Source organism: Apodemus sylvaticus, chromosome 2 (assembly GCF_947179515.1).
Source record: "Apodemus sylvaticus chromosome 2, mApoSyl1.1, whole genome shotgun sequence".
Taxonomy (NCBI): domain Eukaryota; kingdom Metazoa; phylum Chordata; class Mammalia; order Rodentia; family Muridae; genus Apodemus; species Apodemus sylvaticus.
This window is the reverse complement of record NC_067473.1, coordinates 149645706-149668141: the sequence shown is the minus strand read 5'-3', so window position 1 is coordinate 149668141 and position 22436 is coordinate 149645706. Positions and strand designations below refer to the sequence as shown.

At 47.3% G+C, this 22436-nt stretch overlaps 1 long non-coding RNA gene across 1 annotated transcript; it reads left to right on the top strand.

Annotated features, from left to right (window-relative positions):
- The first annotated feature begins 8354 nt into the window (after positions 1 to 8354).
- LOC127679098 (uncharacterized) lies at positions 8355 to 13492 on the top strand. The gene is made up of 4 exons (XR_007976679.1): positions 8355 to 8603; positions 8685 to 9255; positions 10972 to 11195; positions 12170 to 13492. It is a non-coding gene; the product is annotated as an uncharacterized LOC127679098 (long non-coding RNA).
- The last annotated feature ends 8944 nt before the right edge of the window (positions 13493 to 22436 follow it).

The window sequence follows — 22436 nt, the reverse complement described above, 5'->3', positions numbered from 1 at the left end:
TTAATGATTGATATGTGAGGGCCCAGCACACTGGAAATTGCCACTGCTGGCTGGTAGTTGTCGAAGCTGAGCAGCCAAGGGGAGCAGGTGAAGGAGCAGCATGGCATTGCGGCTCCAGCCTCAGTTCCTGCCTGGCTTCCCTCAGACAGCACCCATAGCCAGGATATGTAAGCCAAGGAAACCCTTCCTCCCCACGCTGCTGCTTTTGGCTGTGTTGTTTTATCCCAGCAATAGAAATAGTAAATATGGGGCTGGAGAGATGCCTCAGCAGTTAAGAGCACTGACTGCTCTTTAATAGATCCTGAGTTCAAATCCCAGCAATCACATGGTGGCTCACAACCATCTGTAATGGGATCTGACACCCTCTTCTGGTGTGTCTGAAGGCAGCTACAGTGTACTCATCATTTATATATATATATATATATATATATATATATATATATATATATATATATAAAATCTAAAAAAAATAGAAAAAAGAAATAGTAAGTACATTATTGCCTATGGAGAATTTACATTTGCTGGGCATGGTGGTCCTTGCCTTTAACCCTAGCACCAGGGAAGTAGAGGCAGGCATATCTCTGAGTTCAAGGCCAGCCTGATCTACAGTGTGAGTTCCAGGATGGTCAGGGCTACACAGAGAAACCCCCCTCTCAAAAAACAACAACAACAGAAAAAATCACTTTACAGAGTTTCTACTCATGCTCATTTTCAGTCTGTTACTGATCTGCAAAGCAAGGGTGCACACATATACAACCAGGAGTCAACTTGGCTTGAAAATGAGATTAAAATAGGACCAAGATTGTCTTTCCTATCCTTTCCTCCCCCTTCTCATTCTATCTTCCCCCTTCCCTTCCTGATGATGTGGGTGGCGGAGGGAGGTAGATCTCTGTATTTTTGAGGCTAGCCTTGTCTACATAGTAAGTTCCAGCCTGGTCTACATAGAGGGATCCTATTTCAATCAGCCAACCAACCAACCAACCAACCAATCAACGAACCAACCAATAAATAAAACAGAAAAAAATGGCAAGCAGAAACTTCTGTCTCACATTCTGCTTTTTCCATTTTTTTTTCTGCCAATCAGAGGCCAGTGTGGAAGACAACATCTGCGTGTTGCTCTTCCCACTGCAGTTTCCCTCTTACCTCTTACGTGGGTGGAATGTTTCTGGTCAGCTCAGCTTGATGTGTCTTATTGTTGGAAGCAAGGGCCACAGAGCCAATGCCATATTCCCCTTAGGATCTTGTTCCATATGCGATACTTGGGACTGTGAAATGTTCTCTCCTCTGTCAGCAATGTTGGGGCATCCCTGCTTCATGCGGAGGACCCCGTTCATTGACGAGGTTTACCACTCCATAGTACATGAAGGAAAACGCCCCCCCCAATCCCTTTCCTGGGACTTCTGCCTTCAGCTAAGCCCTGGTTTTGTGTTTTATCACCCAGAGCAAGGGCCACATATTCGCCATCCTATAACTTACAGGGGAAATAACCATATCAAGATTGTCCCTCCAGATGCTCTGTTCTCAGAGGGACCCGCCTCAACTGTGTGTCTCATCATCCTTGGTAGGGGCCATGCAACTACTCTAATTCATGTTTGCTTCTCTCAAGCCTCTGTTTAGGTGCTGCATTGGGTGACTTCTCCTGGAGCCCTGTGGACGATGACAGGCTAAAGACACAATTACACCCAAGCCCACCATGACCGGCCAGCGAGTATCCTGGAGTCACTCCCAAGAGCATGGCTGACCCTCAGCAGGGCAGCCATGTTACCCAGACCTCACCCCTCATAGTGTGAGCACTCAGAGCTGCAGGCACTGGTCTTGTCCCTTCCCTAGCCATTGTTTGCTAATCGACCCTCTGCAGAAGGCTCTTGTGAATCTTTAACTTTCTGTCCCCTATTTTTCTTGAGCCTAGTAGATTTTGTTTAAGAGTCTGAAAACCTCCTCTTAGGGAAAGTTTCAGTGTGGAAAAAATAGCCACATAACACTGTCAAAACTGTAAAAGCAATGAAAATCAAATGTGAAATGGAAATTCCTCCTTTCTACTGGGACATTGGCTTTCCCTGGTTCTGGCCATACTTGGCAGAAGCCCTGTTTCCATGGCTAAATTCTTGTGGGTTGTTTTGTTTTGTTTTTTAAAGATCTATTTATTTTATTTGAGTACACTGTTGCTGTCTTCAAACACACCAGAAGAGAACATCGGATCCCAAACCACCATGTGGTTGATGGGAACTGAACTCAGGACCTCTGGAAGAGTGGTCAGTGCTCTTAACCACTGAGCCATCTCTCCAGCCCTGTATTATTTTATTTTAATTTCTTTTTTTTTCTTTTTTGTTTTTGTTTTTGTTTTTTTTCCCCCGAGACAGGGTTTCACTGTGTAGACCAGGCTGTCCTAGAACTCACTCTGTAGATCAGGCTGGCCTCAACTCAGAAATCCACCTGGGTGTTGGGATTAAAGACATGCACCACCACAGCCCAGCTATGGCTCAGTTTTTGTAATCATGGCTTTTTTTCTGCAGAGATACACACTGGGAAAACATATTCTTTACATGTGCCTCTAGATTTTTAAGTCTGACATTAAAGAGATTCACTGTTTCTCCTATTTTGTCTTCTTTATTTTCCCATTTGTGTGTGTGTGTTGGGAGTATGTGAGGGTGTGTGTGGAGGCCAGAAATCAGTATTGGGTGTCTTCTCATGTCTCCCACCTTATTTTTGTTGTTGTTATTTTGTTTTGTTTTCAAGACAGGGTTTCCCTGTGTAGCCCTGGCTGTCCTGGAACTCACTCTGTAGCCAGGCTGGTCTTGAACTCAGAAATCTGCCTGCCTCTGCCTCCTGAGTGCTGGGATAAAAGGTGTGTGTAGCTGGGCGGTGGTGGGGCCTCCACTGCCCAGCTTCCCACCTTATTTTTTAAGACAGATTCTCCCACTGAACAGTCTGGCCAGCAAACCCATGGGCTCTGCTGTCTCTGCCCCACAGCCTGGGGTTACAGACGTATTCAGCCATGCCTGGATTTTGAGTGGTGCCAAGGACCCTTGCCCTGGTCCTCCTGCTTGCTTGGCAGGCACTTTACTGACCTAGCCATCTCTCCAGGCCCAGTCCTTCTTTATACATGAAAAAACAATGGTGGTTGTAAATGTCACCATTTTCTTATCTAGTCCCCTACCGATGGGCAGCTAAGATGATTTGGCTACTGAGAATTAAGCCACAATAACATGGATGTGCAGGAATCTGTGTTGTATGCCGACTTTCGTGCTTTTTGGGTTTCTTATATGTAGGGGACATAGGAAGTCCTCAGTGACTGAAGTCCTGAGAGTATATACCATAGACATGGGCACAGCCACAATGCGGACCAACGCCTGGAACCCATGGGAAAGTGGAAAAGCCTCCTTTGGATGAAGCTCAGAGGGATGAAGCAATGAAAGACAAAATACAAAGTGTAAACTTTCTGCTGGGTCGTTGGCTTTCCTTGGTCCTGGGTGTACTTGGCAGAAGCCCTGTTTCCATGGCTGAATTCTTCCTGGGTCCAAGTTCCAGGGATTGGCGAACATGTACACAAACTTGTAGGAAGCCAGCCTACAGAGATCCATGCTGAGACTTGTAACTCCTCCCCTTGAGCTGAAGGTGACTACCTGGCCACCCTTAGTGAGGGAGCCAGGACCCACGCCAGGACCCACGCCACGAGCGGTTCAGCAGTTATGTAGCTGCCCATAAATTTAGTTTTTCCAGGCCTCCACACTGATTTCCATAGTAAATGCACTAACTTAAATTCCCACCAACACGGCTATGTTTGTTGTTTTTCTTGATAACTGTTGTAGTTAGGGTTGTTATTGCTGTGATGAAACACCATGGCCAGAACAGGCTGGGGAGGAAAGGGTTTATTTGGCTTATGCTTGCACATCACTATTCACCATCAAAGGACAGCAGGACAGGAACTCAAGCAGGGCAGGAGCCTGGAGGCAGAGCTGATGCAGTCACAGAGGAGTGCTGCGTACTGGCTTGCTCCTCATGGCTCGCTCAGCCTGCTTTCTTATAGAACCCAGGGCCAGCGGCAGCACTCATGGGCTGGGCCCTCCCCATCAATCACTACTTAAGAAAATGCCTTACAGCTGGATCTTATGGAAGCATTTTTCTCAGTTGAGATTCCCTCCTTTCAAATGACTCCAGCTTGCGTCAAAGTGACGATCTGACTTGCTCTGTTTCATTTACATTTCCCTAATGGCTAATGGAATATTTTTTACCTATACAGATATTTTTTTGAAAATATTTTTATTGCATGAGTATAAGCATTTTGCCTACATGTATGTTTGTACACCCTGTGTATGCCTGGTGCCTTGTGAGACCAGAAGAGCACATTAGATCCCCTGGGCCGGAGTTACGGATCTTTGTGAGTCAACATGTGGGTGTTAGGAGTTGAGCCCAGGTCCTCTGGAAGAGCAGCCAGCAATCTTAAGCGGCTGAGCTCTCTTTGCAGCCCCTACTCATTTACTTTTAAATGTAGCTAACTTTCAGGTTGAGGATTTAGCTCAATATTAGAGCACTTACCTGGGGGCTGGAGAGGTGGCTCAGCAATTAAGAGCAGTGGATATTCTTCCAGAGGACCAGGGTTCGATTCTTAGCACCCATGTGGCAGCTCATGACTGTCTGCAACTCCAGTTCCAGGGGATTGGACACCCTCACACAGGCATACATGCAAGCAAAACATCAATATACATAAAAATAAACAAACAAATAGAGCACCCAGCTAAGCATGTGCAGGGCCCTGGGTTCTATCTCCATCACAAAAATCAAAAACGGGAAGCAAACAAAATCCCCAGAAAATAAGATTGGGTGTGATGGCCTATGTACAAGTCTACAGACAGAGGCAGGACGATCTCCCTAAGTTGGAGGCCAGCCTGGTCTACATAGGGAGTTGCAGGACAGCCAGACTACATAACAGAGACTTTGTCTCAAAAACACACAAACACAAATCAAGCAGTAAGGACAAGAAAGAAATGTGACTGGTAAGCGGGACACAGTCATCTCACACCCAGGAGGCTAAGCCAGGGGAACTGGTTAGGACTAAGGCCAGCCTACATGACACAATGAGACCTTGGTTCACAACTCACCTACCCTGGCTAGTTTTGGTCTACCTCAAGCAAACTAGAGTTACTTTGGCAAGAAGAAATCTCAACTGAGGAGTTGCTTTCCTCAGATGGGCCTGTGGGCATTTCTGAGAGCAGGCATTGTCTTGACTAATGAGTGATGTGGGAGGCCCCGCCCACTGTGTGTGTGGGGTGCCCGGGCTGGTGTTCCTAAACTGTATGGGCAAACAAGCCCTGCAAACCACTCTTTAAAAAAAAAAAAAATGTCCAGCCGGGCGGTGGTGGTGCACGCCTGTAATTCCAGCACTCTGGGAGGCAGAGGCAGGCGGATTTCTGAGTTCGAGGCCAGCCTGGTCTACAGAGTGAGTTCCAGGACAGCCAGGGCTACACAGAGAAACCCGGTCTCGAAAAACCAACCAAACAAAAAAAGAATGCTAAGTGCATTCTCCACCACTGAGTTTCTCCCGATTTCGTTTACTTCTCTCAGAGATAGAGACTTACTGGCTACGATAGCCAGTTCTGATCCTCCTGCCTCAGCCTCTCGATGCCTTCCTACCTTACCACTTTGATCCAGCAAAACCCAGTTCCTTGCTTCTGATCCCAAGCGCTTGGGGGGTGGGGGTGGGGAGGGCTGAGCAGAGGTAGAGATCACCGGGCTTCCCTAGGCTCTGCACACAAGGGAATTGTGGGCCAGGCCCCAGCGGGAGCCGGCTCCTGGGCGTTTCCACGGTGACAGTAAACAAGCCTCAACCTCCTCAGTTATAGCTGCCAAGTTCCTCTAGGTGCTCTGTCTGAGAGCGAGTGAGGTTCCGGGTGTGACTAGGAGCACTGAGAGCCTGAGGTCAGGGCGTCCAATCGGGTGGGCCGAGAACTGTGCCCGTGGGGTCTGGACTGCAGGTGTGGGATTTGTAGTCCCGCCGAGTCCTGGCAGAGGGAGAGGTAATTGGTCCCAGCGAGACAACGCTGTGTTTGCCCGCCTTGGAGAGAGGAGAGGAGGAAAGTTAGGAGAAAGCTTTCCCGCAGAAGTCTAGCGGACATACTATGGCCATAGACTAGTGAGGGCGAGGTCGGTACTTCTCAGGACGCCCTCAGGGGTATTAAACAGTAGTGGGAGCGAGCTCTTTATAGGCTCGCTGTGGTGTGCACAGGGTGGCCCCGTGAGAATGTTGGGTGCTCTAGCTCTGCCCTCCTCCCTTGAGACCAGATCTCAGAGAACTTGAATCTTGCAGTTTTATGGCGGCTGGCCGGCCAGTGTGCTCCAGGGGTCTGCTCGGCACTGTTCCCAAAGCTGTAGAACCACGCACAGCTTTTAAAGGGTACCTGGAATTGGAACACAGGTTCTCTGGTTTGCACAACAAGTGGCCTTCCTAGTGAGCAATCCCTAGCCTATAGGTTTGTTGTTGTTGTCAGTGTTCTGTTTTAGGCAACACAAATTTGCATAAGGCTGTTAAAAACTAGTCCTCTTGGCCAGGCATGGAGGCCCATACCTTTAGTTCCAGCATTGGGGAGGCAGAGGCCCATGGATTTGAGTTGAAGGCCAGACCAGTGTATAGAGTGAAGTCAAGGGCAGCCAGGAGTACATTGGGAAACCCCGTCTCAAAACCAAAACCCAAATCCAACTGATGCCCCACTTTGTCACACTTCCTCTGCCTAGAGATTATTTCTTGTGTGACTGGTTTTTGCCTGCATGTTATGTGTAGGTACATGTGGTGCCTGAGAAGGTCGGAAGAGGCTCAGAGTTATGGATGAGTGTGAGCCACGTGGGAGGGTTCAGGGAATTGAAAGTGGGGGGGGGTCCTGAGCCTCCTCCAGCCCCATCTTTTCCTTTCTTCCTCCTGAGGGGATGCTTTGAAATCTATGAACTTTCTTTGACAATATTTTATTTTTATTTATTTATTTATTTACTTATTTATTTATTTTGGATTTGGTTTTTTTGAGACAGGGTTTCTCTGTATAGCCCTGGCTGTCCTGGAACTCACTCTGTAGACCAGACTGGCCTTGAACTCAGAAATCTGCCTGCCTCTGCCTCCCAGAGTGCTGGGATTACAGGCGTGCGCCACCACTGCCTGGCTGACGATGTTTTATTTCTAAGCTAGGTATAATGGTGCACACCAGGAAGCATAGCACTCCAGAGGCTTCTGTGGAGGATCAGGAGTTCATGTCCATCCTGGGCTACATCATGAGCTTGAGGCCAACCTGAGCTACACAGTGAGACTCTGTCTTCACAGACAAAACCCTGGAGCTGGAGAGAGTCCCATGTGAGGAGTTCTTGACCTACTGGGGTGGGCACAGATCCCAGTACCCACCATGGACTGACGAGAGCCCCCTAACTCCAGCTCCAGGGATCTCACGCCCTTCTGGCATCCTGGGGCACATACACACAGAGACAGATTTTAAAAATCTTAAAACAAAATTCCAGCCGGGTGTGGTGGCGCACACCTGTAATCCCAGCATTTGGGAGGCAGAGGCAGGTGGATTTCTGAGTTCGAGGCCAGCCTGGTCTACAGAGTGAATTCCAGGACAGCCAGGACTACACAGAGAAATCCTGTCTCAAAAAACGGGAGAAAAAAAAATTCCAGGGCTGGTGGGATGATGGCTCAGCTGGTAAAAGCACTTGTGACCAAGAGGAACCGACCACCTGCATTTGATCCTCAGGAAAAATCTCCAAATTTATTACTCACTTCCGAAATTTATTACTCACTTCACTCCAATACAAGCAACTTGTGTTCTGCACTTTTCATTAACTCCTAGTTCTTTTCTGTTTTTAATGTCCATTGGGGGCCCCAGAGAGGGGGCTCAGCAGTTAAGAGCTTTCTTTCTCCTTTAGAGGACCGGAGTTCAAGTCCCAAGCAACATGTCAGGTGCCCATAACTCAAGTTCTAGACCATGGCCTCTGCTAATACATGCATATAATTAAAGATAAAAAAAAAAGTCCTTTGGCTCTGCTTTATCGAATACTTTCTTTTTGAGACAGGATCTCCAGTGCTTGCCTGACTTGCCTGGAAGATGAAGGTACTTACCCTCCATCTCCTGAAGGACAGGCCTACAGGCATGCTCGAGTGTGCATGGCCTGCCAAGTTTGTTGTATACTTTGGGCTCAGTGTGTACTTTGGGGTTATTAATTTCTTTGGCCTCCTCATTTCTTCTTTGTGTGCGTGCAGGGTGGGATAAAATGAGTGGCCTGGGAGAAATTCTTTTGTGTGTCTCCCAGATGTTGCAAGGTCGAGCCTGATAATGGCCCCTCCTCCCAGGAGGTCTTTGTCTGCTTGTCTTCCGAAGCCTGTGTTACACTGATAACACTCACTAAGGAAGAGACAGCCGCGAGCTGGTCTGCAAGGACAGCGGAGGCAGGCAGCGGAGCGGTGCCGGCCTGAAGGCTTGAGGGAGCTGGGGGTGGCAGTTAGATGGCCAAAGAGGGCCTGTGTTCCGGCTTCAGGGCTGAAGAGGTCCTGGCAGCCTCCTGGGCCGTGCCAACAATCCGTGCCTGGCTTCCCACCTCTATTCCAGGCTTCTACAAAGCTCAGCTGGGTGAGCCTCCTCCCTCAGCTCAGAGGCAGCCAGTGCTTCCAACGTAAGAGGATCCTGATGTCTGCCTCTGTCTGCTGCTAGGCTCTCAAGTGTCCCAGTTTGTCACCAGTGCCAAGTTTCCAAGCTCAGAGAAGACACGGCAACTGCCATTTAATTGCTGAAGAAGCTTGGGAGGCCTGCGAGCCTCTCCTAGCAGTGTCCATGGTGGGGAGGTGATGCTGGACCCCGCCCTTCTCCAAGCCCTCTGGGTCCGGAGTGAAGGCTCACATCAGGGCTGCAGATGCAGTCCCAGCAGAGAGATGTATCCTGAGTTGTCACCACTGAGGCACAGGATATCTGTCAACTAAAGACATAGCTAAACAATTTAAGAGGCCAGGGCAGGATTTAAAAAAAAAAAAAAGGAAACCAGAGACAAGAAAGCTGAGAAGTGATAAGACCTACCTGGTCACGTCAGACCCTGCAGGTGTGCAGGTGCCACCCGGGTTCCAGAGCTACCTCAGTACAGGGCGGCTGTGATGCGGATGACCAAGGTCGAGGGTCCTGGTAAGGAAAGTCTGCACGGAGACGGTAAGATTGCCGTAACTGCAGCTGCTTCTGCCTGCCTGCTGTTCCTGCCTGCAGCTGCCAGAGGCTGAGGGGAATGAAAACCGGGGTAGGCTTTCATTTCCAGAGCTCCCTACCTGCCCCCTTCCTCCCACTTCCGCTCAGGTGGAGCAGCAGCACCCCTGTAATGCCAGCGTTGAGAAGGCCAAGGCAGGAGGATGGTGAATTTGAGAGCTGACGGGGCTATGTAAGGAGAGTTTGCCTGCCTCCACTCCCACCAAAGTCAAATGAAGACACAATTTCCAGCTGTAGCTGTAGCTGCCAGAAGTTAGTGTCACTTGCCTTTAATCCCAGCACTCCGGAGAGAGGCAGGCAGATCTCATGAGTTCAAGGCCAGCCTGATCTACAGAGTCCCAGGACAGCCGGGGCTACACAAAGTAATCCTGTCCTTTTTTTGGTTTGTGTTTTTGTTTTGTTTTGGGTTTTTTTTTTTTTTTTTTTTTGGATTTGTTTTTTTTCTTCTGAGACAGGGTTTCTCTGTGTAGCCCTGGCTGTCCTGAAACTCACTCTGTAGACCAGGCTGGCCTCGAACTCAGAAATCTACCTGCCTCTGCCTCCCAGAGTGTTGGGGTTACAGGCGTGCACCACCACCACCCGGCTAGAAACCCTGTTTTAAAACAACAACAAATGCATCCATTAGTGTAGACACCACTTCATGTTCACACACGTTCTCTCTTTTAGAGTTTTTATTTTATGATTACGAGTGTTTTACATGTACGTATGTTTGTCTACCACCTGTGTGTCTGGTACCAGGAAAGATTGCCAGAGGCATCTTATCCTCTGAGTCTGGAGTTAGAGAGCCATTGTGTGGGTTCTGGGAACCAAACTCAGGTCCTCTGCAAGAACAGCAAATGCACCTAACTGCTGAGCCCTCTCTCCCCCCTCCTCCCACCTGTCCTCTCTGTTTATGTGTCTGTCTACGTGATCTTCTAGTCTGGGTGGAGACCAGAAGAGGGTGGTCTCTATCACCCTCCGCCTGTTCTTGGGATCAGGGTCTTTACCAGAACCTGTGGCTCTCCCCTCCTTTCTTTTCTTTAAACTCAAATAACTTCCTGTCTTTGCTCCACTGGGAGCTGGGGTTATATGCATGTTCAGGACACCCGGTTTGTTACATGAGTCCTGGGATCTGAACTCTGGTCTTAAACACCAAGTCATTTCCCCAACCTCTAGTAATGAAGTTTTGCTTGTGCCCGGGTGACCCCCTGCCTCTTGCTGGGATTACTGGGGGGCCTACCACACTTGGTTCGATAATCTTTTATTGGATGCTGGATATTTTTTTAAATTCCTATACATCTTCCACTTTATTTGGGGGATATAATTAAGTTCCTTGAAAACAACATGTTCTATTTGGCCTCCTTTATGTGATTTGTTAGATAGATCTGTGACAGTACTTTATCTTGGGCTAATTATTCCACCAATGGAATAATTCTTTGTTGTGACCTGACCTGGGGGGGGGGGCTCAGTAGTAGAGTCTTCTGGGGAGGAGTGCTTTTTGTTGGTTTGTATGTGTTTTTTGTTGCAGTTGTTTTTCAAGACAGGATCTCTCTCTGTAGCCCTGGTTGTCCTGGAACTCACTCTGTAGATCAGGCTGGCCTCGAACTCAGAAATCCACCTGCCTCTGCCTCCCAAGTGCTGGGATTAAAAGGGTGTACCACCATGCCCTGAGATGTTTTAATTTTTTACTGTTTATTTAAAAAAAAAAATGCTTTCATGTCAGTGGTTGGCCTTGACGCACCCCCTCCCTCCCCTTCCCCTCCCGGTGGAGACTGATGATGGAGGACCCTGAGCTCCTGTATCTCCCAAGAGTGAGATTACTGCACCCACTACCAGCACAGACTTTGTGGAGATCTGTGGAGTCCTCTCATCAACTTTCTCCATCCGAATGTGTGAGCTCTAAAGTCTACACCTGTGTCAGAATCATCCGAGCTGCGGCCCCCAGCAGCCCGGGGAGCACAGTTTCTACTTCTCAAGGCCTTGAGTTGGGCACAGGTGAGTTCATCTTTGTTTCTGGCTTCCAAGGGATACTCTTTGTTGCCTGGTATCTAGGATCTTTGGAACAAACTTTCCTTATATTTCTCCCATTTTAAAAACTCATTTCAGATAGCAGGGTTACTCAGGTTGCAGATTCTCAACCCAGTTTCTGCAGAACTGGAAAACTAAAAACATCAAGCATTCAGTTCATCTTTATCTGAACTCTGTGTCAGAAGAAATGATAGAGGGGCATGGTGGCACATGCCTTTATCCCCAGCACTGAGGAGGCAGAGGTGGGTGGATCTGAGTTCAAGGCCAGCCTGGACTACAGAGTGAACTTCGGGACAGCTAGGATTAACTACATGGAGACTCACTGTCTCAAAAATTAAAGAAAAGGAAAAAAAAAGGAAGTGAGCAAGCTTCTTTGGAACGTAAGTCAAGCAGAGCTAAAATGGGTTGGTGTTAAAGCGAGCGAGCGGCACAGGAGAGCAGCATTAGTCAAAATAGCTCCCACTGTAAAGCCGGCTTGGTAAGAACCGGCTTAGTTCAGTCTAACTCTGTACAGGGTAGCCAAGCAACTGTCGTCAGCCGCTTCCCACAGTGGGGCTCACTACACACGGATAAAATCCTTTCCCCCATTCTTTTTCAGCATTTTTGGTGCCTTAAAAGGTCTTTTGACATCTTCACTTATAGTTTGCAGATATTGCTTTGCAGTTCTACATGTAGGTTAATCTACATTGTGAGAAGTATTTTACACTGTGTTCTAGTGAGGACATTCGAAAAGTATGTGCTTTTTACAAATTAACGTTATTCGATCCATATTTTTTTAAAAAGTGATGATTTCTACTTTTCACTAATAGTTGCAAGATCGTTTATGTGTGTACGTCTGTATGTATGTACATGTGTGTCTTGTTACTACTATTCTATTGCTGTGAAGAAAATGTAAAGGCAACTTAAAGACTAAACAATTTATTGGGTGCTTACATTTCCAGAGAGTAAGCCCATGACCAACAAAGCAGGAGCACGCAGCAGGCAGGCATATGGCGCTGGAACAAGAGGGCGAGAGACAGCGAGAGAGAGCGGGAGAGCGAGCGAGCGAAGAGACAGAGAGACAGAGAGAAACACAACACATGCGCAAGCTTTCTGATCCTTACCCATCCATGACGGAATGCTGATGGGCCCAATCTTCTGCAGGTCTTACTTACTTACGTCTTCTCAGTTGCTGAGAGATTAGGAGTTCAGTGGTCGCGTCCTGCCCGGGAGACGGTGTTCTACAGCGCTTCTCACCGCCTTGCTCTCATCTTTCCATGTCTTCCGGTGCTCCCTGAGCCTTGGGAGGTGTTGACATGGACGGCCACCGCCACCCACAGCAAGAGGCCTTTTCTCTGACAAGTCCGGAAAGCAGCACTATTCTATGGGCATGAACATAAACATTTAGAAGGGAATTTGATGCCACATTAGGACCAGTTACTAAAACAGCAATAGCATCCCCACTAAGCGCGCCCCACACTCCACTCCCCCACCACCCCTGCCGCCATGTAAGGGCTCTTGGCCACATTTATTGTACCAGATTTGTACTCTCTTTTTTAGGACCGGCCTCAAATCTAATGAAGAAGCAGTTGGCTAACCCCATAACTGTCTTGCCACTACTGTGCCCATCGGCATCTTGCCTGGCAGGCGGGCACTATAATATATAGGATTCAAAGTTAAAGCTCATCTGTATTTATTTATTTATTTATTTATTTTGGTTTTTTTGAGACAGGGTTTCTCTGTGTAGCCCTGGCAGTCCTGGAGCTCACTCTGTAGACCAGGCTGGCCTCAAACTCAGAAATCCGTCTGCCTCTGCCTCCCAGAGTGCTGGGATTAAAGGCGAGCACCACCACCCACCTGACTTTATTTCTGGTTTTTCGAGACAGCGTTTCTCTGTATAGCCCTGGCTGTCCTGGAAGACTCTGTGGACCACTCTGTAGACTGTTTTTCTGTTTTCTGTGTAGCCCTGGCTGTCCTGGCTCTGTAGACCAGGCTGGCCTCAAACTCATAGAGATCCATCTGCCTCTGCCTGTAGATACCCAAGGCCTGCAAAGCTTGTGACGCCATACAAGCGACAATTAAGACAATGTATAGGTCTGTTGCCAAGGCAACAGTTGCTGTTTACCCAGAATTCCAGAGCCTACCTTTACCTGTAATTAAATCACCACCGGTATATAACCGGGCAGCGCTTCTTCCCTGGTCTCTTTTTCTCTTCTCTCTTTCTCTCCTTCCTTCCTGCCTGCTACCCCTTCCCTATCTTAAATAAAGTCCCACGTTGAACTGTTTGGCCTGGTGTATCTCATTGCGGCCCACGGCTCCACCGCATCCCTGTGGCGAGCGCGGCGAGCAGACAGGACTTTTGCACAGAAACCAACACTGCCTCTGGAGTGCTAGGATTAAAGGCTTGTGCATGCACCAGTATAGTACCTCCTGGCTTTAAAGCTTGTGTTAATAAACTTATTAGCTAAATGTGGTGGTACAGATCTACAGTCACAGCATTTGGGAGGTGGTTGCAGGGGAATCATGAGTTTGGAGTTAACCTAGATTTATTTTAAAACGCTGTCTTGCTAGGCATGGTAGCACACACGTTTAATCCTAGCACTCAGGAGGCAGAGGCAGATGAACCTCTGTGAATTCGAGGCCAGCTTGGACTCTAAAGTCAGTTCGAGGTATGACAAAAAAAAGGAGGAGGAGAGAGAAGAAAGAAATTTACATTTTCTTTTCTTTTTTTTTTTTTTTTTTTTTTTGGTTTTTTGAGACAGGGTTTCTCTGTGTAGCCCCGGCTGTCCTGGAACTCTCTCTGTAGTCCTGGCTGGCCTCTGGGGGGGGGGGGGGAACAAAACAAACAAATCCACCTGCCTCTGCCTCCCAAATGCTGGGCTGGGATTAAAGGCGTGTGCCACCACCACCGCCTCGCTAGAAATTTACATTTTCAATGTCGTCCCCTTTCTGGTTTCCCCTCCCCCCAAAAATCCCCTAACTTGTCCCCTCTCCCCGAATGTGCAGTTTTTCAAGACAGAATCTCCCTGTGTAGCATTAGCGGTCCCAGAATTCACTCCATAGGCCTGGTTGGGCCTTGAGCCCGGAAATCACTCTGCCTCTTCAGTGTGGGCATCAAAGGTGTGCATCACCGAAGCCTGGTATGTCTTTGTCTCTTTCTCTTTTTAAATTAAACCAGACTTAGTCCTACTCAAGGCTTTGATTTATTATACTATAAAAATGCAAAGGAGGGAGATTGGTAAGCAAGGGTGGGAGGATGGGATGGGGCTTTTCCAAGGGGTAATGAGGAAAGGGGATACCATTTGAAATGCAAATAAAGCAAATCTAAAAAAAAAAAAAAAAAAGGAGATTCTGTCTTATGATGCAAAGGAGAATCATAAAAGGGAAAACTATGTAAGAGGTACAAGTCTGAGGAAAACCAGTTGCAAAACCCTGAGGTAGTAAAACCTGATCCTGATCCCTGCACCTCCTGAAGTGGAGGATCAGAAGCTGGAGGCAGTTTCAAACAGGCCAGGCAGTGGTGGCCCACACCTTAAATCCCAGCACTTGGGAGGCAGAGGCAGGCAAATTTCTCAGTGGAAGTCTACAGAGTGGTTTCCAGGACAGCCAGGGCTACACCGAGAAACCCTGTCTCGAAAAACAAGCAACAACAACAACGAATCAAACAAGCTTCCTAGAGCTGTCCCACCTTACCCAGACCGGTCGTCTGGGCTCACTCCCAGCAACAAACTGGAAACTTGTATAAGTGTTGCCTTCTGGAGAGGCTCTTGGCGGGGAGAGTCACTGGGAGGCAGATAATCACGTTAGATCTACAGTATTCAAGCAGAGATTAATGGATGGGTGTGCATAATCAACTTTTTTTTTTGAGTGACTTTTTTTTTTTTAAAGATTTATTTATTTATTATATGTAAGTACACTGTAGCTGTCTTCAGACACCAGAAGAGGGTGTCAGATCTCTTTACGGATGGTTGTGAGCCACCATGTGGGTGCTGGGATTTGAACTCATGACCTTTGGAAGAGCAGTCCGTGCTCTTTCCCACTGAGCCATCTCTCCAGCCCCAGGATCAACTTTTGTTCCTTTTTTGAGATAGGGTTTCTCTGGAACTCAGCAGTAGACCAGGCTGGCCTTGAACTCAGGGATCTGGCTGCTTCAGCCTTCAGAGTGTTGGGAATAAGGTGTGTGTGACCTGCCTGGCAGATTGCCTCAGCAGTTTTTGTGTGCTGACCTTGGGGAAATGTTTACCCAGGCAGCTGCTTTTGAGGAACAGGAAACCCTTTCACCTTAAGCTTTTTCTGTACAATAAATCAATCAATTTGGATCTGTATAATGGACTATGAATTACCCAGAACTGTGAGCTAGAAAAAGAACAGTCTACCCTTAAGTTGCCTTTGTTGCAATATTTTATCATAACAAAAGGAAGAAACCTGCAGCTGGCAATTCAATGTAAAGCACATTGTTTGCATAATGTTTGCACACCGGATCACCTTTATTATTTAGGGTAAGTTTTACAACAGTTGGGGCACCAGCCCACCCACTACCACCTAAGCTCCCACAGGCCAGCCTAGGGCGCTCTGTGCAAGCAGAGCTTTCTAAACAGTCTCTCAGACCTGCACTCACTGCCCCTCCCACTGTATGTCTGTATAGGCCAGTGGGTTGGGCTCAAGTAGCTGTCCTGCAGGCCCCCAGGGACCCCTCTGCCTCTGCTCTCCCCACACTGAGATTACAGTGTGCATCTCTTTGGCATCTTTTAAATGGGTGCTGAGGAGTCTAATTCGGGCTTCATACTTGCACAGCAAGCACTGTGAAGAACTGAACTGTCTCCAGAACAATTTGTAATTCTCTTAGGCAAAAAATATAAATGGCATTAAACACACTTTCACTATATCTCATCTTCATGTTAAGTCACAACTCAAGCTTATGGCTGCTATTTTTAGAGGGGGCCACAGCTATCTTTTAGACACATTTATTGGTGCTAGAAGCTATGCTATAGATTTAGTGCACAGGTTCAGGCAAGTGTCTGGTGTCGTCAAGAGTTCCCAAGTTGTCGTAACCACAGCAGTTTGTCACTGGGGCCAGCTCACAAACCCATACTTTTCTCTCTCTGAATTTGGTAACACAATGACCAGCAACACTTTGAAACAAATGGTGTGCCTGGTTCTCACTCATCGGGGATTGTAGACGGCAGAGCTAAGAGTGTGTGCACTTCTGTGCTTATTCACAATGCATGTACTCCAGTAACGAAAAACCTAGGTCATGTTGTTCCACTGGGGCTGACTACACCAAAATAACCAGAACTCCCTGTATGACAACAGTAGTCCTATATGGGAGTCTGAATTGTGCAAATTAAAAAAAAAGTGAATATTTAAATGTTATGTTTCTAAGTTCCAAATACTCAATTTCTTAATGTTTTCATATTCAAAATGGTCTGTGTACTCCAGGCTGACCTCATATTCAAAGCTAATGAATACCAAATTGTTATTGGTATACAGTGCCTGTCTAGCACAAGAAACATTTATGGGTGCTTGGAAATTTTCGTGGATGATTTGCTAACTTGGGTTTCTATCTTAATACTGTTACCTTTTTCAAACTCTAGCACTTATTAATTTTTTTTACTTTATGGAATCGGACTCAGGGTCTTGCAGATTCTTGGCAAGCTCTGCTCCAAGCCCTGGCTAAGAAATGTTGGTATTGTTTTCTGAGAACAGTCATACCTTTCTTTTTTCTTTGAGTTCTGAAGGTTATTTATTTGTTTTTGTACAAAGACCTCGCTCGCGGCCATCGGTAGGAAAAGAAACTGCGTACTGTGCCCTGGTTCCATTTCCGGATCTGATCCGGACGGATCTGACCGCGGCGGTTAGGGCCGACGCAGAAGGAGCGACAACCCTGGCCGAACGATTCATCTCGCCTTCCCGCGTCCAACCAGGGAAAAGGAGCAGCTCCGGCGCGCATGCGCCTTCCGAAGCTTGTGTGGTTCCGTTCTTCCCGTTTTCGTAAAAGTCACCTAGGGAGAAGAGGCTGAGTCACTCCCTCCTCCATGCTTTTACCTTGAGGCGCTGGGAAGGGAACCCAAGGGCCTCGCGAGCGCCGGGCGAGCACTCTAGCCACTCTCTCATTTCTGTTGCGCAGTTCTGCTACGCAGCATGTCACTGTCACCACTACTACTTCCGCCGCGCTCTCCAGCGCCACGTGGTCCCACTCCTGTTAGAACACGGCTGTCACTCTGATTTTCGTCCCGGGGGCTGCACGCGTCCCTCGGAACCTGGGCGCGGCTGTTGCTGCGCACGCACAGCGCTTTAAACACCATTGGCGGGAGGGCACGCTCGCCCCCTAGCGAGCGGCACCGGGGACGCAAAACGACGCGCAACGACGCTCTTGCGCACGCGCAGTGCAAGTTCGGCGGAAGGAAGCGCGGGATCGCAGTTTGGCGCCTCGGAGAGGGCGCGCCGCGCAACCAGCAGCCCAGGCCCTGTCGCACAAAGGCCCGTGGGCAAGGCGCACGCGCCTCCAGGGGCTTCGGGAAGCTGCGCGGGGCCGGAACAGCGCGCATCCTGCCGCCTTGCCTCCGCTGTGGGGTCTCCTCTACCTTGAGGCGCTTGTATTTTGGGTTTTGTGGTGTCTCTGGGCTTTTGCGTCATACTTCATAATAATGGAGGACGCCAGACCTAGTGCGAGCTACTAAACTTGCTGGGTCGAACCGGATACCGGAAGTTCCCTCAGCAGGCTCCCGGAAGTGATCCAGTCAAATTACTAATCCGGTAAAATGTATTCTAGTTCTCGGGACTGTGAGAGGAGCTGTACGGGAGCGTAAATGTCACGCCGTAGGGTAGCGAGGAGAACGCGGGCCCCTTCACACTGTGCTCCTATTCCTCTCTTACGGTGTTAATGCAGAGAGGGAGTTTTCTCGAGCTACTTAGGAGTGACTGGTCCGGGATGACAGATTCAGGTCATCTAAAATTCCATGCTTAATGTGATAACGATTTGATAAAATGTTTTATATCACAGAACAAGGTTATAAACCAAGGAAGACACGTTTCAAATCCTTGTGTTCCTCACATTCAATGCTGGCCCTGAACCCTACTTTAAGGAGACAAGAAAATAGGAAACTAATTGGTCCACAGAGCGCAGGCTCTGATAATTTAAACTGATTGGCCTAAAAACTATGGAGTGGTACAAATTGATTGGCTCGCACTACGCAGGCTCTCGATGCTAAGGAATGATTGGTTTGTGATTTGCTGGCTTTGTTGTAAACTTATAAAAGCTGTCCCAATTCTGCACTCAGGGCCCACAGTCCTCTAGCCCTGCTCTGGGACTGTGGACCCCAGAGCCTCTGGAATAAAAATCCACCTGCTAATTGCATTAAGAGCGTTTCTCATGGGTGTCGCCTTCTGAGGCATGGGGCGCTGGGGCGCCCTCAGTTCTTGGGGGTCTTACATTTTCTCCCACCTACGTGTGAACAATAAGAGCTGGGTGCAGCAGTACGTGCCTGTGATCCCGGCTCTGGGGAGGTGAGGCACACAGATCTCTGGGCCTTCCGGACAGCCAGTCTAGTAGGATCAGTAAGCACTCAGTTCAAAAGTGACCCTGTCCCAAAAAAATAAGAAAAAAGCAATACTCATCAGTCCTACATTGACTCACATTTATACTCACCTCACATACATTTGCGAGCACACTCATAAGCACATCCATACTCAAACTAAATTAAATACAAATAAGACAATAATGTTGGAAGTGGCACTATACCTGATTTGAAGTTATAGAGCTAAGGTACAAAAGATAGCATAGTACTGATATAAAAGTGGACATGTAGATCAATGAAACAAAAGACAAAACTCACTTCACGTATGTCTACACAGCAACAGCCACCAGGCTTTTTGCAATGATCCCAAAAATAACTCATCGATAAAAAGACATGTCTTCAACAAATAGCACAGGGAAAGTAAAGTCCAATGTTTTACCCTGCCTGAAAGTCAACTCCGAGAAGTCGTGGGTTTCTTTCTTTTTTCTTTTAGACCCGGTTTCACTGTATTCTAATTGCACAGCAGTTACTATGTGGGCCAGGCTTACTTCATCGATTAACACAGTGAGACAGTGTCTCAAAGAAAACAGAAAGAAACCCAATGGCTGATATCAATTCTCCTCTGGAACATCAGAGTGATGTGAACAGCAGGAAAAGCCTTACACCTAGGCAAGGCAAGAAGGCAAGAAGACCACAGATGTTAACTGTGAGTGCAGTATGACCAGAACTACAGTCGCTATTTACTACAAAAGAGACAGAGGCAGGAGAGTGACCAGGTTCAAAAGCAGCTTGGTTTGTACAGTAAGTTCCAGGTACCAAGCAGGACTACACGGTGAGATGATGTCAGAGAGAAAAGGTGTGTGTGTGTGGGGGAGGGAATGGGGAGGAGTGGTGAAAGGGAAGGGGAGGAGTGGTGAAAGGAAAGGGGAGGAGTGGTGAAAGGGAAGGGGAGGAGTGGTGGAAGGGAAGGGGAGGAGTGGTGGAAGGGAAGGGGAGGAGTGGTGAAAGGGAAGGAGATGGAACTGGAGAGAAGAAAGAAAGGTGTTTGGAAGGAGGGGAAAGAAGTGGGGGGGGGGAGGGTAAAGAGAAGAGAATCATCTGAAGAGAAAGTCCAGAAACAGATTCAAATGTACAGAAGTGATACATGCTAAAGACCCAATTTCAATTTTAAAAGGATAAGAAAGAACAACTTAATCAATGAAGTAAGCCTGAGCCACAGTGAATGCATGTGCAATTAGCAGTACAACGTGAAACTGTGTTGAAAAGAAAAAAGAAGCAAGTCCGCAATGGTTGATACCAATTCTCCTCTGGAAAGTCAGAGGGATGTGAACAGCAGGAAAAGCCTTACACCTAGGCAAGACCTTGAACTGTCAATCCTCCTGCCTCAGTCTGCCAAGTAGCTGGGATTACTGACATCCTTTTGTTTTCTGCTATACTCATCAAGGAGAAAATCATATTTGTAACTAAAGAAGACCACGGAGTCCCTAATGGTACAGAGTTAATAGCTGAATGTGGATGTATTGCCACATGGAGAAATTAACTGGAACTGCCCCTGTCCAAGTCCTTTTCCTGTTTCTGCTACAGCACAGAGGAAATCAAGGGATCAGAGCCCTGTAGACTGTGAATCATACAGAAATGTCTGGGCCTCTATCACCATGACAGTGAGAACAAAAACAAGGTAAAGCCAGCTGCAGGTGAGATGGCTCCCAGGGTGAAGTTGTCCCAAGCCCACATGGTGGAAAGAGATGTTAAAGAAGAGAAAGTGTGGGCTTGGGCGACAGAGGCCAACAGACAAGGTTTGATCACATGGTGTGGGTCTTCTGACCATTCAAGAGGATATGCAGCCAGAATGGATGGAGCACAAGTGGAGAGATCACCAAGAAAGATCAGGGAGGACTGATTAGAACAGAGCACACTGCACAGAGAGAGAGAGAGGAGGCTGCGACAGAGACTGGAGACAAGACAGGAAGTGCTAACAGATCATACAAGCATTCAGACATGGGAAGAGAAGGGCAGACCTGGTGATAAGGAGGAAGGACCTTAAAGAGCACTTGGCACCCTGGAAGTCAAGGAAAAGAATCAAAAGAAAAAGTAATCAATGGGCTAGAAGGTCATATGCAAAATGACAGAGGCTGGAAGTTACCTCTGATATCTTCTGAAATATTAAGGAACGGGTCAAAGCTAAGGCTTTTAGTCCCTCCTATGCTGCTGACCTCTGGTTCATCGTCACACAGACACAGGAAGCAAGACTAACTATAAAAAACCTTAAGAGCATTGACTGTTCTTCCGAAGGTCCTGAGTTCAAATCCCAGCAACCATATGGTGGCTCACAACCATCCGTAATGAGATCTGACTCCTTCTTCTGGTGTGTCTGAAGACAGCTACAGTGTACCCATATATAATAAATAAATAAATCTAAAAAAAAAAAAAAAACCTTCAGTGTGACTGAGGTCATGTGAACTCTGTAAAAGTCATACTTGATCGCTGAACAAGCAACACCTTTCACCTATCTAGGGATGACAAATGGTGTCCCTAGGAAGAAACAGCCACACCTATGTTCTAAAGGAGAAACTCAAACATCGAGTAGTTAAGTCTGTAACTCTAAAGAAGGCTAAGAATGTAGCTCTGGCTTGGTGAGGCATGTCAGATCCAAGCACCCAGAGGGAAAGAGGCAGGGAGGGTCGGAAGTTCAGTTATCTACAGACTATGGAGGGACACATAAGACAGTTTCAAAAATGGGAATGATAATAAATTACAAAAAAGAAACTGTAGATGCCAGATACATTTCCTGGCGAATTTGTATAAGAAGTTAAGGAATAGCTGAGCGTGGTGGTGCACACCTTTAATCCCAGCACTTCGGAGGTAGAGGCAGGCAGATTTCTGAGTTCGAGGCCAGCCTGGTCTACAGAGTGAGTTCCAGGACAGCCAGGGCTATACAGAGAAACCCTGTCTCGAAAAAAAACCAAAAAAAAAAAAAAAAAGAAAAAAGAAAGAAAGAAAGAAAGAAAGAAAGAAAGAAAGAAAGAAGAAAAGTAGTTAAGGAATAATTAGTGGAGAACAAGGATTGGAGAGATGGCACAGCATGTAAAGGTGCTTGCCATCAATCCTGATGACCTGAGTATGATCTCCAGAACCTGACTACACACACACACACACACACACACACACACACACACACAGAGAGAGAGAGAGAGAGAGAGAGAGAGAGAGAGAGAGAGAGAGAGAATGAATGAATTAAAAAAGTAAAGAAGAAAGAAGCCAGGTGTGATGGCACAAGTCTTTAATCCTAGCACTCATGAGGCAGAGGCAGGCAGATATCTGTGAGTTCAAGGCCATCCTGGTCTATAGAGGACAGCCTAGGCTACACAGAGAAACCCTGTCTTGAAAAACAAAAGCAAACAAAACAAAAACCCCCAGCATCCCTCAGGAATTCGTGAAAGGCTTTGGTCCCCAAAAGGAGACTCTCCCCCAGCTATTTTATTTTTTTTAATTTTTGTATTGTCTTCTTTTTTTTTTAAGATTTATTTATTTATTTTATGTAAGTACATTGTAGCTGTCTTCAGACACCCCAGAAGAGGGAGTCAGATCTTATTACGGATGGTCGTGAGCCACCATGTGGTTGCTGGGATTTGAACTCAGGACCTTCGAAAGAGCAGTCGGTATTCTTAACCACTGAGCCATCTCTCCAGCTCTCTCCCCCAGCTATTATCAT